Source organism: Canis aureus, chromosome 7 (genome assembly GCF_053574225.1).
Source record: "Canis aureus isolate CA01 chromosome 7, VMU_Caureus_v.1.0, whole genome shotgun sequence".
NCBI classification, from domain to species: Eukaryota; Metazoa; Chordata; class Mammalia; order Carnivora; family Canidae; genus Canis; species Canis aureus.
In genome coordinates this window covers 51,025,271-51,043,599 of record NC_135617.1, presented here as the reverse complement: position 1 = coordinate 51,043,599, position 18,329 = coordinate 51,025,271, and the positions used below count along the sequence as shown (strand labels likewise).

Here is an 18,329-nt window from a genome sequence, read left to right as displayed (position 1 = left end):
ATAATTAGGGATACTTGGGTGGCTCAGCAATTGAGCATCTGCCTTTAGCTCAGAGTGTAAACCTGGAATGCCAGGATCGAGTCCCATGTCGGGCTCCCTGCATGGAGCCTGCTTCTCCCTCTGCCTATGTCTCTGCCTCTCTCTCTGTGTCTCTCATGAATAAATAAATAAAATCTTAAAAAAAAGTTATATAATTAGTGAGTAAATTACCCTGGATTCACCAGTGAATATAGTTTGCAATACCCTGCTGACCATAAATAACTATGGTCATATTTATTTTTAGTATTATTGGCATGTTTAAAGGCTAGCATTTATTTATAATGATTGGATATTCAGTTAATGGTTGTTTAGAGAGCGGTAACATGTGTCTAACTTTGTCATCTATTACTTTGCATTATGAATGGAGTGATCATTCCATTAAACTGGGCAAATTTAGTTTCTTTTCTCCAATATGTGTTTCCTTGTTTAGTTCTCAAAATATTTGGAAACAATAAAAAGTGAGATCTATTTCATTTATAATGGTATGCATTGATTTCCCTAAAAGTTCTGTTGAAAAAGTAGACTTCTATTGAAAGGTTTCTCAGATAGTGTTTTTAATGTTCTTTTCTGAAAATTTTAAATTCACTTTATAAATGTAGGGAATTAGAGTAGTGGAAAAATTTAAATGACATATTAAATTACTATGTGTCTGGAGAAATGTATAGTTTCAAGTATTCTCCCAGAAATTCCTAGATACCTCCAGAAACCCTGAAAGCTATAGTTATCTACTTCACTTTTTAAAGATGGCAATATTATATCTTAAGTATATGGCTTTATTACCAAAATTATAAAGTGTTTCATGCTTAACTGACATTTTCCTCAGTCACTGTTATTTTAGCAACTCTATCTTCTTAACAAGTTCAACTGAGATATATGAAGTCTTAGGAGAGAATCTATTTACCTAATTGTAATTTGACCTTTCACTGTTAAAACCAATATTCATAAATGACTACAAAGGGCCAGGTCAGAGAAAACAGGAAGCAAATCTCAGCTGAATGAGAATGTTCATTGGCTACATATTAGTGATTATGTGTGGAGGTCAAAGTTGTCAAATGTCACTCCCACTTTGATTTCTGACCTGAGTCCTATTACCTCATTTATTCTGCCTCTAGCCATTAGCTAATACATATTTTAATACCATGTAGATGTCTTTAGATGAAAATGAAATCTATGGGATACAGGTGGGATCTATTTTTACTATCAAGGGCAATATATTAATCAAGGGCTGTATGAGTAACAATTGTTTCAATTTTTTATTTTTGGAATTAGGTAGCTGCCAAAGAGAATAAAGAACAGCAGTTATTTAGAAAGGGCAATAAAGTAGCCAGAAAGGAGTTAGAAAAGAGGAGAAGAAGAAAAAAAAAATGAAAAGAGGAGAAGAAAAAAAAAAAGTAAGGATAAAAGGAGAGGAAAAAAGTACAAGGATAGAAAACAGATACATAGAGAAAAAAAATACATGTGTTTAATGGAGAAAGAAGACACAGCTAATGCATATTTGACAATGATGCTCTGAGAAGGAAAGCAGATGGGTGAACAGGAGAGAGACCTTGGGATGTTCACTAGGGACATGGACTGAGGTTTAAACTTTTATCAATTCTTTGAGTAAAAAATTTTAAGTCTGTGTTGTGTTTCACAATTGTAGCTGCAGTGGACAATGGTGACAGTGGTGGAAAGTTTATAAAGGAATTGAGCAAAATTGAAATCTCTGGGAGAAGCATCTGGGCCACAAGAAGCAAACAATTTCACTTTGTTAATTTCACTCATCTAAGCAGTTTTCCCAACCTGGCTTTGTTTTGCAAATATCTTACCATATTAGTAGAAAAATGGCTGACTGAGGAAGAAGATGGAGGCGAGAACATGGAAATGGCTTCAGTTAACTGGATGACCTGTCTTAAGAACAAGGACCAGATAAGCAGTGGACAAAACTGTATCAGGAGGGCTGAGTTCTAGACTGTACCTGCCATCTATGTAGTTCTGAGTTGATCACTTAAAAGATGAGTTTATTTCCTTATCCATAATTGGGAGTAAAACTTTGCGGCATTGCCTTGAAAATCAAATGTAGCAGTATATTTTTTTCCTAATAGTAAGGTGGACAACTTAAGAAAGTAACCACTGACACTATTATTCCATGGGGCCTAGGATTTTATGCCAGGCACCAGATTCCAACTCTTGAAAAATATATGTAATTCCAGAGACAAAACCTACAAATTGAATTTAAATGGCATTGAATAAGTGAGACCTTCATGTATTAAACATTGTGCTTGTATCAGGACACAGAAATAAATAAGACATAATCCCTGTGTTCAGGGAGTTTACATTGGGGAAATTGTGTAAAAAATAAATCCAAGTCCTATTATAATGATATTAATGTGGATGTGAAAGACGAAAGAGAAGTGATCAGAATGTTATGGGGTTAAGAAGGAAAATCTTAGAAGAGAGGTGGAAGATCAAGCAAAAGTCAGTTTAGAAGCCCTAGTTAGGTTATAGCACAAGGATTGCCTAGGGATTTGTGACAATTCTATTACTTTATCAACTTGGTTCTATTTTTTAAACCACTGCCTTTTAAAAATCTTTCCTTTGAAACGTCCTTATTTTTGCTCTACAACATTTTAAACATTTCATTTTAAAAGATTTCTGAAATTTTTTCCAGCTGACCTAATTTTACATTAGACACCTTTGTGATCAAAACAGTAATAGCATACAGAGACATAAATTCCAATCCTTCCCTATCTGAGTAACCGGGGCAAATGAACCAAAGCAGAGAACAAATTGCTTTTAATATTAGAACCATGTGGACTTTTTGTAATGTTCCTTACTTCCAACCCAAATGCTATCCTAATGTATTAATTCTCTCCAACAGGCTGTTTCTTCTGATTCTCTTTTTCTGTTAATGATACTCTTATTATTCCAATCACAATTTTCACTTACTTTTTTCCAACTCTTACTCCCTTCTGTTGTCAAGTTCTGACAAAGCTTTGTTTAAAATGTTTTTTGAATTCAATCCACCTATTCTTAATAGCTCCTATTTGGGGGATATTTTAAGGAACTTTTGAAAAATCTCTCCATTCCATCCTGTCTACCACAGCCAGGTCAATAAATCAGATGATTTCTTTATTTAAAAACTTTATAGTTCTCCTCCATGTTTAAGTCAAAACAACTCTAGACTTTAAGATGATCTATGGTAGGCTAGTCACCAGCTGCTCACCTTTCTGAAGCCTCTCATGTAATCTGATTTAGAAATTTTCCCTGAAAGGCAGACAGATACCTTTTCTTGTTCTGGGCCCTGGAGTGTCATCAGATGAGACTTGAGAGGTGAGGAAGAAGAACTGAGGTGCTACTTACCATCCCTCAACAGAATTCTGCTCCAAGCCACTGTTATTCCTGCCTTAACTTTAATATCTATTTCTCAGTTTTTTTACAGCAGAAAAAAACAATTAAGGAAATTATCCATGGTTATTAAAAAATAAATGAAAGTAGAGAAAAAGTCATGTTTAAAGTAGCATTTTCATATATTTATCAGATCTTGTACCTGCTGCCTAGTGGGTGTTCAATAAATATTTGTGGAATAAATAAATGAATGTTCAGAACCATAATTAAAATGAGTGAAATTGTGAGGCTTTTCTGATCACTCAGTTCCTCTACCTTTTTCCCATCACCTTGTTTCTCTTTTAACTAAAGAACTCCTAATGCTTTCTGCATCAGTATATATGTACTTGTGTATGGGTATGTGTACTTTAAAAAATCACAGAAGAAAATTACATTTGAAGCATACATATTTGGTAATATTTATGGGAAATATTTTGCATAAGATAAAGATATGACTTGGCATATTTAACAATGATGTGTTGACTTTGTACATATGGTTAATTTTCTTGCTTATCATTTCAGTGTAAATGTACTATAAATAGGTGTTAAGCAAGTTAAGTCACTTGGATTCATGTAAGCAGATATCATTATAGTAAAAAAAATTCTCAATATATATTTACCCTTAAAGTCAAAACTTTTTAAAAATAGACATGATCAGATGAGCGGGGGAGGCAGAGCTAGAACAGGGATGTGTGACTGTGTGTGTGTGTGTGTGTGTGTGTGTGTGTGTGTGTGAGCTTTCTCAGTACAGAGAATAAAAATCTTAGTCCAGATTTTATTGTCCAAGGCAGATACTTGCACTTAGAGAGTCCACTTTTAGAATTCCACACTGAACTTAATTAGCACAAAGAATTAGAAAAGACATTCATGGGTTTAAATTAAATAATTTGTTTTATCAGAACTTTTAATTAGAGTTTTACTGGAAACAGATTAAGCCTACTTTAGAAATTTTCCTTGTTTGGATGTTGCTTGCTGGAAGTTACAGTATTAATAACTTTTGCTTTCCAATAACTAAAACCTTTTGGTCTTAGATTGGAAATAACTCAGATGTGTGGGGGTAATTTTTTTTAAAGATTTTATTTATTTATTCATGAGAGACACAGAGAGAGAGAGAGAGAGAAAGAGAGAGAGAGAGGCAGAGACACAGACAGAGGGAGAGACAGGCTCCATGCAGGGAGCCTGACGTGGGACTCGATCCCGTGTCTCCAGGATCAGGCCCTGGGCTGAAGGTGGTGCTAACTGCTGAGCCACCTGGGCTGCCCTATAATTTTGACTTAAGAGACTAGCTCCACTGAATTCCCAGGGTCAAAGTTGACAAGGTACACATTTATATGGAGCCCAGAGCATGTGATTATATTTATTCAATTCTGGAGAAAGGAGCATTAGAAGTTTGAAGATTTTCATAGTGTCAGGTAACTGACTGCTGATGACTATATTATAACAGCCTGCAGTTTTGTCCTTCCACTTGTTTGCCTATCATCCATGCCTGATAGGATTAGGGTATTTAATTTATCTGGATGATAAGGAAGGGTGTGTGCTACAAGAATGTTGGGACTCCAAGTTTCTTTAAAAGTCTCTCAAACTTTGGTAACTGTAAGATGTACAGATCTCTTGTGTTGACTCAATGTCAGCTTGTATCCAGTACTCATCGTGTGTGTGCTGTTGTTATTAGGATTAAATTATAAAAAAAAGCATCTTTTTTACATTAAAGTTGCCTCTAGTTAAAAAGAATCAAGGATAGAGTTCCCCTATCCTTTTAAAGAAGATATAGATGCATATTCAAAGATAACTACTGAATATATAAAAGGAATTGCACCAATGGTGGATGCTAAGTCATTATTTCTTCCCAGAGAAAAGTAATCACAAAAATCCTAAACTATAGCATGAAGGCATCAGAGAAACTATAAGGAAGAATGTACTAGTGAGATTTATATTAATTTTGCATGAGGTTATAAATGGGGGATGCTCCAGGCAGGTCAGTCTTAGATAGCATTTGAAATAGCTGGGTTGTACTTGGGTGCCCTCCATTCTCCTGAGTTTCTAGCTGTTCTTCAGACGGGTCGCCCAAATCTCTTCTAGAACATCCAGTCCAGGCAACCTGTGATTTACCTAGTCAATATAATTTTTTCACCCCTCCTTTTCCTCATGTCACACTTTTGGTGGATTTAATGTTTTTATCTATTCAAACAATCTTTTCAATAGCAAAATTGATTTCTGACTCTGATAACTTTATATGTGATTATTTTTGATGATCTCTTTCAGTTTCCATATATACTATGTCATATATAGTTATAATCAAAAGATATGTATAATTTTGTATTTTATTTTGTCCATTCAATACCATTTTTTATGTCCTTTCTACATTTAACTGTAGAATCACTCATCAAATTTCCATATGTATCTTAAACAATTTTTTATTATTGATTATTTGGGTTATCTTTATATTTTTCTCTTAAAATGCTCTTACAAATGTCTTTGCTCATTTTTTTTTTCATTTTCCATTTATTTTCTTAGAACGGATTCCAAAAGTTGGATTATTAGGTTAAAGATATAAACATTTTTATGTATCAGGTCAAAGGGATAAACACTTATATTACCATGCACAGACACACTCATAGCCAGGTATCCCTCTAGAAATAATAAGTACATTTCTATTTATTAGCATTAAGCATATGTAATATATTTGTCTCATAAACCCCCATTATCCTAATACCTGGGGTTTTAAAAAACAATTTGACTAACTCAAGTTAATATACGAATGACTAATGGCCTTTCCTTCCCTCATTTTAGAAAAAAATTCCAAGCAGTAGGTGTGTGCACATATGTACAACCCTCTGAATATTTAGAAGTAAGAAAACTTGGGATCCCTGGGTGGCGCAGTGGTTTAGCGCCTGCCTTTGGCCCAGGGCGTGATCCTGGAGACCCGGGATCGAGTCCCACGTCAGGCTCCCAGTGCTTGGAGCTTGCTTCTCCTTCTGCCTGTGTCTCTGCCTCTCTCTCTCTCTTTCTGTGTGACTATCATAAATAAATAAAAATTAAAAAAAAAACTGCCTCTCTCTCTCTCTTTCTGTGTGACTATCATAAATAAATAAAAATTAAAAAAAAAAAAGAAGTAAGAAAACTTTCCTTGGTACTTAGATCACACTGCATAACAGAGTGCCAAATTTGCTTACTTAGGGAATCCTGTTTAAGCAGAATTTAGGTAGATGCTTACAAAGGGAAGGCAACAGATATTTCTTCCAGGATTATATTATAATTTAATGAGAAATACACTGATTTTGCAGGTGATTTGTTACTTGCCAACACTTGTGGAGATTATTCTATGTCCATAGCACTGAGTCAGGTATTGTGATAGCTACAAAGATATAAAAACCATACTGGCAGCCCTTGATGACTTTCTAGTAAAAAAAAAAAAAAAAAAAAAAAAAAAGGATCTAACACATGACCACAAATCAATGTAGTACTTATAAAATGACATCTCATCCAAAAAATAATGTAAGAGTTAAGTGGAGATTACTTTGATGAAATGATAATTCATCTTAAACCTAACTATTTTATGTGGGTAATATCCAGAGAAACAAATTTCCGTTTTCATTTCCACTTTAAGGCCAATGAGATTTATTTTCAAAACTAATTATGTAAGTTTTTCTGCCCTTGTCAGTGGCATTGGCACATGAAAATATTTGGGAGACTTTATGAAATTCCAACATTCTTGTGGAAAGCTAACACACTATGATTTACCAAAGACACTTATTTATCAAGGCATAATCTCTTCTGGGGGAAGAGGAAAGCTGAGATTAATGGGAGAACCACTCATGAATTTTAAAATACATTTGATCTTTAGCATGACACTAAGATTAATTCAGTATATAGTATGTATTTGTAGATGAGTTAATCTAATATGCTGAAATTGGTAATAAGGAGAAGGAAATTAACTTTGACATCCCGTTTGATAGTTGTCATTACATTAAGTGTGGAGCAAATCCAGTTGGTTTCAGGAATAAAGCAAAGGGGAAAATGTGAAATTGACACTCTTAGAACCGTACTGAATTAACCTTTTAGCTACTGCAGAATCCTTATGGTAGCAGATTGGTTAGAAATAGACATAAACATTTTCCAGTGATTTTCTTTAAAATCACTGGCTCATTCCAATTCATTTCCTAGAATTTGATCACTTTCCTAAGTTCCAGGCTTTTAGGTTCTTTTTTTTTTTTTAAGATTTTATTTATTTATTCGAGAGAGAGAGAGAGGCAGAGACACAGGCAGAGGGAGAAGCAGGCTCCACGCAGAAACCCTGACATGGGACTCAGTCCTGGGTCTCCAGGATCAGGCCCTGGGCTGGAGGCGGCGCTAAACCGCTGAGCCACCCGGGCTGCCCTAACTTTTAGGTTCTAAATGGGTAATCAGCATTTTGGTATTCTCTCGGTTGAAGGGCAATTCTCTTAAGTGAATTCTGTATTTTCATAGTCAAGTCACAGAGCTAGAAGCCATCCTGCACATAGCATATACCTTAACGTTGTAGGCAGAGACTAAGGGATTCTAGGATGCCACCAGACCTCTTATTTTCATTGTAGTAAGCAGGACTGGTGTGGGTGCTGGGAAAAAACAAAACAAACAAACAAACAAACAAAAACTTCATACAGTTTGGATCAAAACAGTATGTGTTGACTCATGCATTCAAGCCAACGTTGAAAACTTAGATCTCCCCTGAGATTGGGATGTACAGCCATCCCCCATGGCCACTTGAAGCTGGGCTTAAGGGCAGCCAGGTTATTCCCTGGGCACTCATCTCTGGTTCTTTCTTCCTGTCAGCTTCTTTCTTTCCCACCACAGACTGGGGTTGCCTTGTGGATAAAAACAGGTCACCAGTGGTTCCTGAATTTTATCTGAAAGCTCTGCCTTCCAAGGTGGGGATGGGTTTCAACAATCCATCCCCCAGTTAAAAAAATCTAGAAGAGGGGTACCTGGGTATCTCACTATCTCTGTCACTATCGGTATCTCTTACTCTAAAATAAAGAATTAAAATCTTAAAAAAAATTAAAAATCCATAAAGAAGTTCTTGTTATGATTAGCTTAGGTCATATGGCAATACTGAACATGGTCCCATGAAATAATTCATGGAACACTATCTGTCAGAAGCAATCTCAAACACTTTAAATGAATTTTTAACTTTGTTTCTCACAACAAATCTATGTGTCAGGAATTATTATAATTTTTATTTGATACATGATATAATTGAGGTTAAAAGGGTTAAGTGACTTGCCTAAATTTCACAGCCAGGATTTAGTTTCAGGATTTGCTTCTGGGTCTTTATCCAAAGCCCAAACTGTCCTCCCTTTTCTGTCTCTGTGATTAACCTCCTCTAGACAAGGTGTGCTACTCCTAGTCCATTGCCTGGTGGAGAAATAATGAAAGAACATGTCAACTCTCAGAGTAGACAGGGTGGAAGGGGGCTAGAGGTGGAGAAACAATGTAGAGAAGAGACAATATTATAGATGTCCTCTGCATTCCTACCATTACCTATAAAGATTTAGGTGGTGTTTGTCATCTGGCTAGTGTTGATTGTTATGATTAATACAGGAACATACTTGATGAGACACTTTATATTTAACAGTGTTCCAAGTAACCTAAGAATCTTCACAGTGTCTCCAGGTCTGCAGCCCAGAGATCACAATTTCAGCAAAGGCTAATTTTTTCTACCATTTTATTTATTTTCTTATTAGAACTAGGAGATATATTTATTTGTTTCTTCTTGAGATAATCTCAAGATTGCTGAGTGAATGTTACCCTTTCCTTCCCAATTAAGTGAATTAATCTTTCTCTTTGGGATGACTACAGATAAATAACCCAAATATATTTACATATATATGTCCAGGCAGAGGCCTATATAATTGCTTGGTGATAAGTATAATGCTTTTTATTTCAAAATTAATTAAAATACTAAAAAATTTTCAGAAAATATGTCTTTTTAAAAAAGACTCAAATCATTTGTATGTATGTATGTATTTTAGACAGAGAGAGTGCATGCATGCAAGCCAGAGGGGAAGGACAGAGGGAGAAGGGAGAAGGAGAGAGAACCTTAAGCATGCCCTATGCCCAGCACAGTGCCCAAGGAAGGGCTAGATCCCATGACCCTGAGATTATGACCAGAGCTGAAATCAAAAGTGGGTTGCTAACAGACTGAGCCACCCGGACACCCCTCAAAACAGCTGTATTTATGTTTCAGGTATAGTAGAACTGAAGTACAAAGGGAGCTTAAACTACATCTTATTTCTCTTTGATACCATGTCTCATCAATATTATTCTTTGGAAAACTATCATGAAAAAAACACTGGCAAAATGTGGAGTGGTTGAGTTCAAGTTTTGGTTTACTCAGCACTCTGCTTTCCTATTTTTTAAATCTTTGAGGCAATGTAATATGTCCACCACTAATACAGTCCCTCATTTTGTTCCATTTTTTACCCTCTCTGTACATTTTGGAGGTAAACCACACCAAGTGATTATTTTCACTCTTTAATGTTAAGCATTTAGAGATGGACTATTCCTGACACTTTTGTACAACTGCTTTACTATATTGCGAGAGACAGCTACCCAACTCATCCCAAGTCAATTGTCCTGCCTCATTATTTCTGTTGGTTCTTCTTATTTATTTATTGACTGGTTGATTTTTAATCCCAGTGTAGTTAACATACAGTGTTATATTAGTTTCAGATGTACAATATAGTGATTCAATAATTCTATACACTATTCATTTCTCATCATGATGAAGTGTACACTTAATACCCTTCACCTATTTCACCCATTTCCCCACTGACCTGCCCTCTGGTAACTACCAGTTTGTTCTCTGTATTTAAGCATCTGTTTTTCTGTTTGTCTCTTCTTTTTCCTGTTCATGTGTCTTTTGTTTCTTAAATTCCACGTGTTAGTGAAATTGTCCTTCTCTGACATATTTTACTTAGCGTTATACCCTCTAGATCCATCCATGTTGTTGCAAATGGCAAGATTTCATTCTTTTCTATGGCTGAGTAATGTTCTATTGTATATGTTTACCACATTTTTATCCACTCATCTATCAAAGGACACTTGGGTACTTCCATAATTTGGTTGTTGTAAATAAGGCTGCAATAAACAGAGGGGTGCATATATCTTTTTAAATTAGTGTTTTCATATTCTTTGGGTAAATACCCAGTAGTGTGATTACTGGATCATATGGTAATTCTATTTTTAATATTTTGAGAACCTCCAAGCAGTTTTCCATAGTGGCTGTACCAGTTTGAATTTCTACCAACAGTGCATGAGAATGCCTTTTTCTCCATATCCTCACCAACACTTGTTGTTTCTTGTGTTTTTTATTTAAGCCATTCTGACACATGTGAGGTGATATCTCATGTAGTTTTGATTTACATTTCCCTGATGAGGAGAGATGTTGAGCATCTTTTTGTGTGTCTGTTGGCCATCTGCATGTCTTCTTCGGAGAAATGTCTATTTTTGATTGGATTATTTGTTTTTGATGTTAAGTTGTGTAAGTTCTTTGTATAGTTTGGATCCTAACCCCTTATTAGATATATTGTTTGCAAATATCTTCTCCCCTTCAGTAGGTTGTCTGTTGTTTCTTTTTCAGTTTTCTCATTTACTTAGTATCATGTTGAGACTCAGTTTGGTATAATGTCAGATTTCCATTTCATTCTTTTCCCACTATGGGAAAAGAGTATCAACCATGGTTGATATCCTAAATAATGCTAATTATATTACTTTAAGCAGAGATGCTCTGCTAACATTTTAGTCACAGAGACATAGTAGGTATAGCCAGCTAATGATTTCCAAGCTGACAGGTTATGTAATGTGCTTCTAGGACCATGGTGCTTCTTTTGTTTCTGGAAAAGGCAGGGTGGTTTAAGTTTATTACATGTAAAACCTGCCTTCTAACTTTGAGGATCCTTTTCAATAGTTACTATAGTATCTTGTAACCTTTTGCTGCCCTGGTCTAAGGGAAAATAAATACAATAAATGAACTCAATGTATAGGATAGGGATTCCTAATCTTTTTGGAGCCCTGTACCTGTTTGTCAGTTTGAGGAAGCTGAGTCCCCTTCTTAGCATATTGTTTTTACATGCATATTATAAAATACATACAATAAAGGACACCATTTGTATTGAAATACAGACATCAAACATTTTTAAAGACTGAGACACAGTAATACGTGCTTCTTCATTCATTAAATAACAAGATTTGGAGATAGATCTAATAACCATTGTAATTTAAAAGTAGTGATCAGTGATATTTTGCTATATCTGTAATACTTGTGATATAAAAATACCTACAATTTTTATAGGTATTCAAATCACAGGTAGTGCTAATTCTACAGTGATTGATCAATTGCATTTATAAAAGAAGGAATTGCATTTAGAGATTAATGAAAATAAAATGTAATATTTTTTTCCCATAATGGATACCTTGAATTCTATTAGTGGATCTCGTGAATGGAATTAAGATGAACATTTTGGATAGAATTAAGAACCACTGCTACAAATTGTAGGTGGCTTAGTATATTACTTATCTCTTAGGCATTTGCGTCTCAAAATAAGACCAGGAAGAAGAAATTATTTACAAAAAATAATTTATAATAAAAGACTTTCAAGCACTTTTATGGGCAGGACTTTTTTATTGTTGCTGTAATAGTAGTATATGTTTTAATAAATATGACAAATTTAAACATGCATGAATGCTGTTTCTATCAAAGTTATCATCTCCATGGGTATAATCACATTTGCATAATATTTCTAATTCCAGAAACTTCCTTGGGAAAAATTCTTCCTCCATTTTCTTTGTAGACAGATTCTTAATCTTTTGAGTCCATGATAAATTATTCTTTCAATAGCAGATTTTATTTTTAGAAGAGTCAAAGTCATGATGAAGCAACCTGTTTAGAATTAAAAAAAAAAAAAAGAGGGTGCAACTTTAAGGCTGTAAAACCAGTTTTTGATGTTTTATAAATTAATTTTTAAGTTAATTCTAAAAGAGATTTCATTTTTTAAAAAATTTTATTTGTTCATGAGAGACACACAGAAAGAGAGGCTCCATGCAGGGAGCCTGATGTGGGACTTGATCCCGGGTCTCCAGGATCAGGCCCTGGACTGAAGGTGGCACTAAACCGTTGAGCCACCCAGGTTGCCCTAAAAGAGATTTCAAAAATAGTTTGAAGACTGGCAGAAACATTAAATAAACATATAGACTCCCCAAGGTACCTTCTTTGTAGATAACATTCATCTGACCTCATGAGCCATATGTTATAATTTGGGGGCACAGAGACCCTTCCATTGAAGTTAAATCCCATGATTTAGGCATCTGTCTTTTCTGCTTAAGCATTAAACTAGTCCTGGTTACCTAAATTCTGCCAAATCTCAAATGAAATGAGTCACTGTTTATGGTCATGTCCATTTGTTAATAACTGTGTTTCAGAGTTTTCTAGGATTCTGCCGCTTGAAGTGTACGGGTGGATTACATTGGGATGCCACTATGATATTGTTTGAGAAGCCTTAAGCAGAGCAGAAACAAAGTCTTGTCTAAATTGTTCATCAGAATTAATCATGCTCTCCATCCCTCTGTGAATATTTTGTGTAAGTGTACTGAGTGATGGATTTTATTCCTCTCTGCGTACAAATGCCTGAGTAACAAACAGCCCATAGATGCAAACAGATGCTTTCCGAACATTCTGTTTTCTTCTGCCTCTGGGGCTGCTGTTGATTTGTCAGCTTCTAGCCTTGAAATCCCTGGAGACTTTTGGCCTCCCTCCTTCCCTTCCTCCCTCCCTCAAGGGTGCCACACATTATCAGAGCTCCAATGGCAGTGGTCATCACCCACCCCCTCCTTCTGCCAGAGGGAACTCAGTCTCTGTAACTTCTGCTCTGCAACCTTGCCTAATTTCTGATCTGTCTTCTTCTTCCAGGGTAGTTAGCTGAGAAGGAGGGGTAGGAGGGCTGTGGGAGTGGATTTAGAATGCCTTTTTTGAGTAGTAAATTGACCCTCATGTGTCAGCTTTCTGCTTTGCCTTATTACTTCTAGAAGGATGTTCTATTGCAAGTACTTATTAAATTGAATTTTCAATCTGATAGCTCTAATTTTAGAAGCTAAATTGGCTTTGTGGATTTGACTGAGAATTTTAGTACATTGTTATGGAGAAACAACAGCAAAGTAGCTTGCAAGTAATTTTTTTTTAAATGTTTTAGAGATTGTATTTATTTGAGAGAAAGAGAGAATGAGAAACCATAAGCAGGGAGAGCAGCAGAGGAAGAGGGAGGAGCAGACTCCCTTCTTAGCAGGGAGCCCCAAAGTGGGACTTTATCCTGGGACCCCTAGATCATGACCAGACCTGAAAGCAAACATTTAACCGACTGAGCCACCCAGGTGCCCCACATGTAAACTTTTAGTTTCTGTAAATTGAGAATTGCTGTAGTTTACTTTTTCTTTGGTTATTCCTAAAAGCACATATTCTAACCAATTCTTGTAAACCATATGGGCCCTAGAAGAGTGATTCTCTAATTTTAGAATTTCCTAAAAATTTATTAAAACGTAGATTGCTGGGCCGCACTCCTAAGAGTTTTTGATTTAGCAAGTCTGTGGTGGTGCCTGAGAATTTGCATGATGCCATGCTGCTGGTCCAGAGCAGACTTTGAGAACCACTGGCTTAGAGGCTAGGCCACAGATCTGAAATTAATGTTAATCTTTGTTATTCATAATATAATTTGAATCTGAGATTTTCATGAGAGTGTGAATTTTAAATTCTTCCAGCAGAGACGCAAATAAATGTAGATGCATCTGGTTCACGTACAACTTATATTTAATTACTTATTTTCAGGCTTGCTATCAGATATTCATTCCACAACTTATAATGAAATATTTTTACAAGCTGGCAATAAATGGGCTAGTATTCATGAATTCACATTTTTAATCTGTGCTAAACCAACAGCAGTTTACCTCCTCACAGACATTCTTTTGGCTTTTGAGGCAACAAACTTTCTTAGGTAATGTTTTCAGCAGTTTTAAAATCTAAATTTCCACGAACTTTGCAATCTTGTTAGTTTGAAGTTGATCATTTTTTTTTTTTTTTTTTTGAAGCGCTATTGATAAATGGCTCCCACGATGTGCCTGCTGTGATGGGTGGAAAACCTAATTGATTTTATAGTAGTGTAGTAGTGCTGAGTGCTCAGCTCTGGGACCTGCTTACACTTTGCAGATGTGTGAATTGAATCAGAATGGGAGAATTCTGTTGCTAATCACCGCAAGCCTCCGGACTTGGTTTGGGAGGTGAATGGGCATGGGATTGCTTTCCTTTCTTGAGCAAAAATGAAATCAAAGCCATAACATGTTTTTTTGTTTTGTTTGTTTTTTTTTTCCTGTTGGCTCTCATGTTCTCACTTTAAAAGACATATCCCTTTTGATCAATGTGCAGTTATCTTAGTCTTGAAAGATGAATACTTTGATATTTTGGGTGGACGTTTGCACATAAGTGAAAGTAGACTGCGTTAGGCTTAATTCAAGAAAATTAATCAGTGTGTCTTTTTTTCCAGTGTTCATACTGGAAACTTTTACATAGTGTAAAGCATTCACAGGGCTGATGAAGCAGAGTAGCATCAATGCATGAGCCCCGAGGCTGAGGACATTAATCTCAAGTTCAAAGGCCAACACTGTCATTTGTTAGTAATGCTACCTTGGGCTAGTAGTCAGTTTCCTTGTCTGTCAAATAAAATAAAGCCTGCAGGGCTGTGAGGGATTAGACACTCATGATGTAAAACACCCGGTGCACAGTAAAACAGCCAATAAATGGAACTTATTATTATAGACAGAAATTCTTAAATTTGCTCATAAATTTAAATTTTTCTGACTTCTTCATTGGCAAAAGCACAGCTGCTATATTAACTTGAGAAAAAAAATTCCTAAGCCCCTGAATAATAATCAGAGAAATGCCTATGTGCCTCTTACTGAATTTTTTCAAGGTGATTTATGCTTATTTGTCCTTACTTTTTTGTCTACTATGTGCAGATGGATTTGTGATTGGCTTGTGGAATTTTATTAAGCACATCAGAACTTTTACCAATTTGAATTCTTTAAAGCAACTTTTAATTACGAGACAGTTAGAAATAGAATTGCTGTTAGGAATCTGGTAAATGTTGAAAATCCCTACCATGTTGCTTAGCACATACCAATTACTCAATAAATATTAGTGATCATTATTAATAGCTGTAATATTTAGAGATTTCATTATAAGTGCTTCTAGACTGTAATTTTTTAAAAAAGTTAGAGCACTATTTTCCCTCACCACTTCTTAGATAGGTCCATAGTCAGGATGCAAGGTAAGATATCACTGCAGAGAGATCTCATAAAGAGCAGTTTCCTCTTTTATTACTTATGGCTTCCTGGTCTCCTCTGCTATTAAGGCAGTTTTCCAGTGACCCTGGGAGCCCAGCACCAAAAACTGCTGCCTCACAGGTAGGTACTTCTCTGGAGTCTGCAAGGTAATAACCCCAGAGGTCCATCCACAAAGCCCAACCAAGACTTGCATTGGCCCCTCAAATTTCACTACACTTAAAAGAGGAAGTTTGAATATATATATTTCATCATACAGAACCATTTTATGATTATTTTTTATGGCTGGCCAAGGGTGCAAAGGGAAGGAAGAAATTAATTTGGATCCCAGTTAAGAACGTTGTTTATGGGGTGTCTGGGTGACTCAGTCAGTTGAGCTTCCTCCGACTCTTAATCTCAGCTCAGATCTAGATCTCAGGGTTGTGAGTTCAAGCTCCACACTGGACTCCATGCTGGGTATGGAGCTTACTTTAACTAACTAACTAACTAACTAAATAAATAAATAAAGAACGTTGTGCAACAATGAGGTAAATTATTTCACTGATTTTTAGCCTACTAAAGACTCTTGCTCTGGGGAGCATCAGAATGATATATTTCTGACCTCTCAAAAGAAGCACTTACCTCCAGCAACCACCCAGTTCCTCCTTCCTCCACAAGCTTACAATGAGTAGATGTACCAAGGGCTGATTTGGGTGGAGAAACCCAAGACCCATCCCTATAATCTCTATTCACCTGCTCAAAGACACCCCCCAAATAATCAGAAATTTCATTGAAAATCATGTGCTGAATGTGCAGCTATCTGCAATGTGTGGACAATGTGTTTTTCTACTCGGTTTAAGTCAGGTTGATGTCTCTGGGCTTTGTCGAAACAGAACAGCATTTGGTACCTTCACTGCTCCTCCCTCTGCAAATGCAATGGAGAGATTTTTGGATCTATAATTTGGAAAGGCCAGGTTTTTGGAGGAAAGCATTTCTAGGGCACTGCAAGTGGTATTTAATTAATAGAAATGCAATGCAACACATACATTTTCTGAAATAAGGCATGTCTGTAGCTGATGTTTGTAAGATTTCCTGCTGGAAATGAAGAACAGCCCAATAGATTGTCTCTAGGTGGTCTTTTCCAAGCTTCAAAGAATACATTTTGCATAGCGTCCTGGAGGTATTGCCAAGATCGAAGCCTGAATACAATTTCATCTAATATAGCCCTGCATGAAAAATGTGCATCTTCTATATTCCCCAAATGGGGTAAAACTACTGATCATTGAGACTAGTTGGTATTATTTCTAGGCTTGATTTAGCCTGCTGTTTTCTGGGGGTAAGGGTAGGATTTGTCAGAGGCTGGAACTTTAACGGATTTTTATTTTTACAAAGATAAAAGGAGAAAGAAAATCAAACTGAATCATTAATCTGATTCTTGTAGCAACTGGATTACTGTTTCCTAGCTCTTATATCTACCAACAGCAAAGGACAGAAGTTTATGATCTACTGAGAATGCCTTTTGCATTACCTTTTGCATTACCCTGAGCGGGGTGAGGGCCCTTTTCATTGGACTTATTCTTCATGTTGCTTTGCCAGGCTCTTTTACACTGCCCATTTTTCAGACTTCGTCTCTTCGTTATATAAAGCCTGAATTATTAAGGCTGTGATACTATCCTGAACATATCTGAATCAGCCCCAGGAGAATGATCAGTCCTCTTGGAGGCTAGAAAAGCGCTCAACCCTGTTGGTTACAGTCAAAGACAATATGTAAATGAATAAGTGTGACTGCATTTCAATAAAATCTCATTTTCCAAAATAGATGGCAGGCCAGAATTGGTCTGTGGTTCTTAGTCATCGATCCCTGATTTATACCATTGCTGGTGAATTTATAAAAAATGGACTGTGTTAAAAGTTTCAATCTTCAAAATAATTATTAGGGGTAATCGTGCTTGAAAAACATCGCAAGCTCAACTTTTCCTTAAAAAAATTAAAAAGTGCAAGAAGCTTTTAAAACCACACCGTATACAGCAGCCAGAGTCTTATTAATGTTAGGGAAAGGCAAATGCCATACATCAACGCACACTGATGAAAAAGTGAGGCGGGTCTGCCGCCTTGACTTCGACACCAGCAGATCTTGGCACAGTATTTATAAAGTTTGCAAGCAAGCAAATGCTTTAAGGAGCAGATGGATAAAGCTCAATCAAGAGAATTTGTCTTCAAAATACACGGCTTGGGACATATGTTTTCCTGCCAGACAGATAGTTGGATTATTTAAACTATTATTGAAGGTTACGGAGCATTTTTCATTAATGAGAAAATAGCTTTTCATGTGGGTCAAAAGGAACAGTTTTCTCTATTCGGAATCCAATGGCTCTGGTCTTAGGTCCTTCTCATTTTCACTCAACAGTTTAACAGAAAAATGCAATCATGACCTGAATAGGTTGTATGCCCACATGACCTACTGTCATTTTGGCAGAAATGTTTCAACTGGTTCCATTTATGGCTCCTGACAGGCAGGGGGTTCTTTGTTGTATCAAAGCTGTGGCCTTGAGACTCCTACTCCCTCTGACTTTCACAGATTC

General features: G+C 36.1%; 1 protein-coding gene and 1 long non-coding RNA gene across 17 annotated transcripts in view; one reads left to right on the top strand and one right to left on the bottom strand.

Moving 5' to 3' along the window:
• MLIP (muscular LMNA interacting protein) overlaps nt 1–18,329 on the top strand; it is a 256,011-nt gene that overhangs the window by 59,778 nt on the left and 177,904 nt on the right. The window lies entirely within an intron of this gene.
• On the bottom strand, nt 12,048–17,484 carry LOC144317347 (uncharacterized). Its single transcript, XR_013383309.1, has 2 exons — nt 17,276–17,484; nt 12,048–12,325 (listed from the first exon to the last, which is right to left on the bottom strand). It is a non-coding gene; the product is annotated as an uncharacterized LOC144317347 (long non-coding RNA).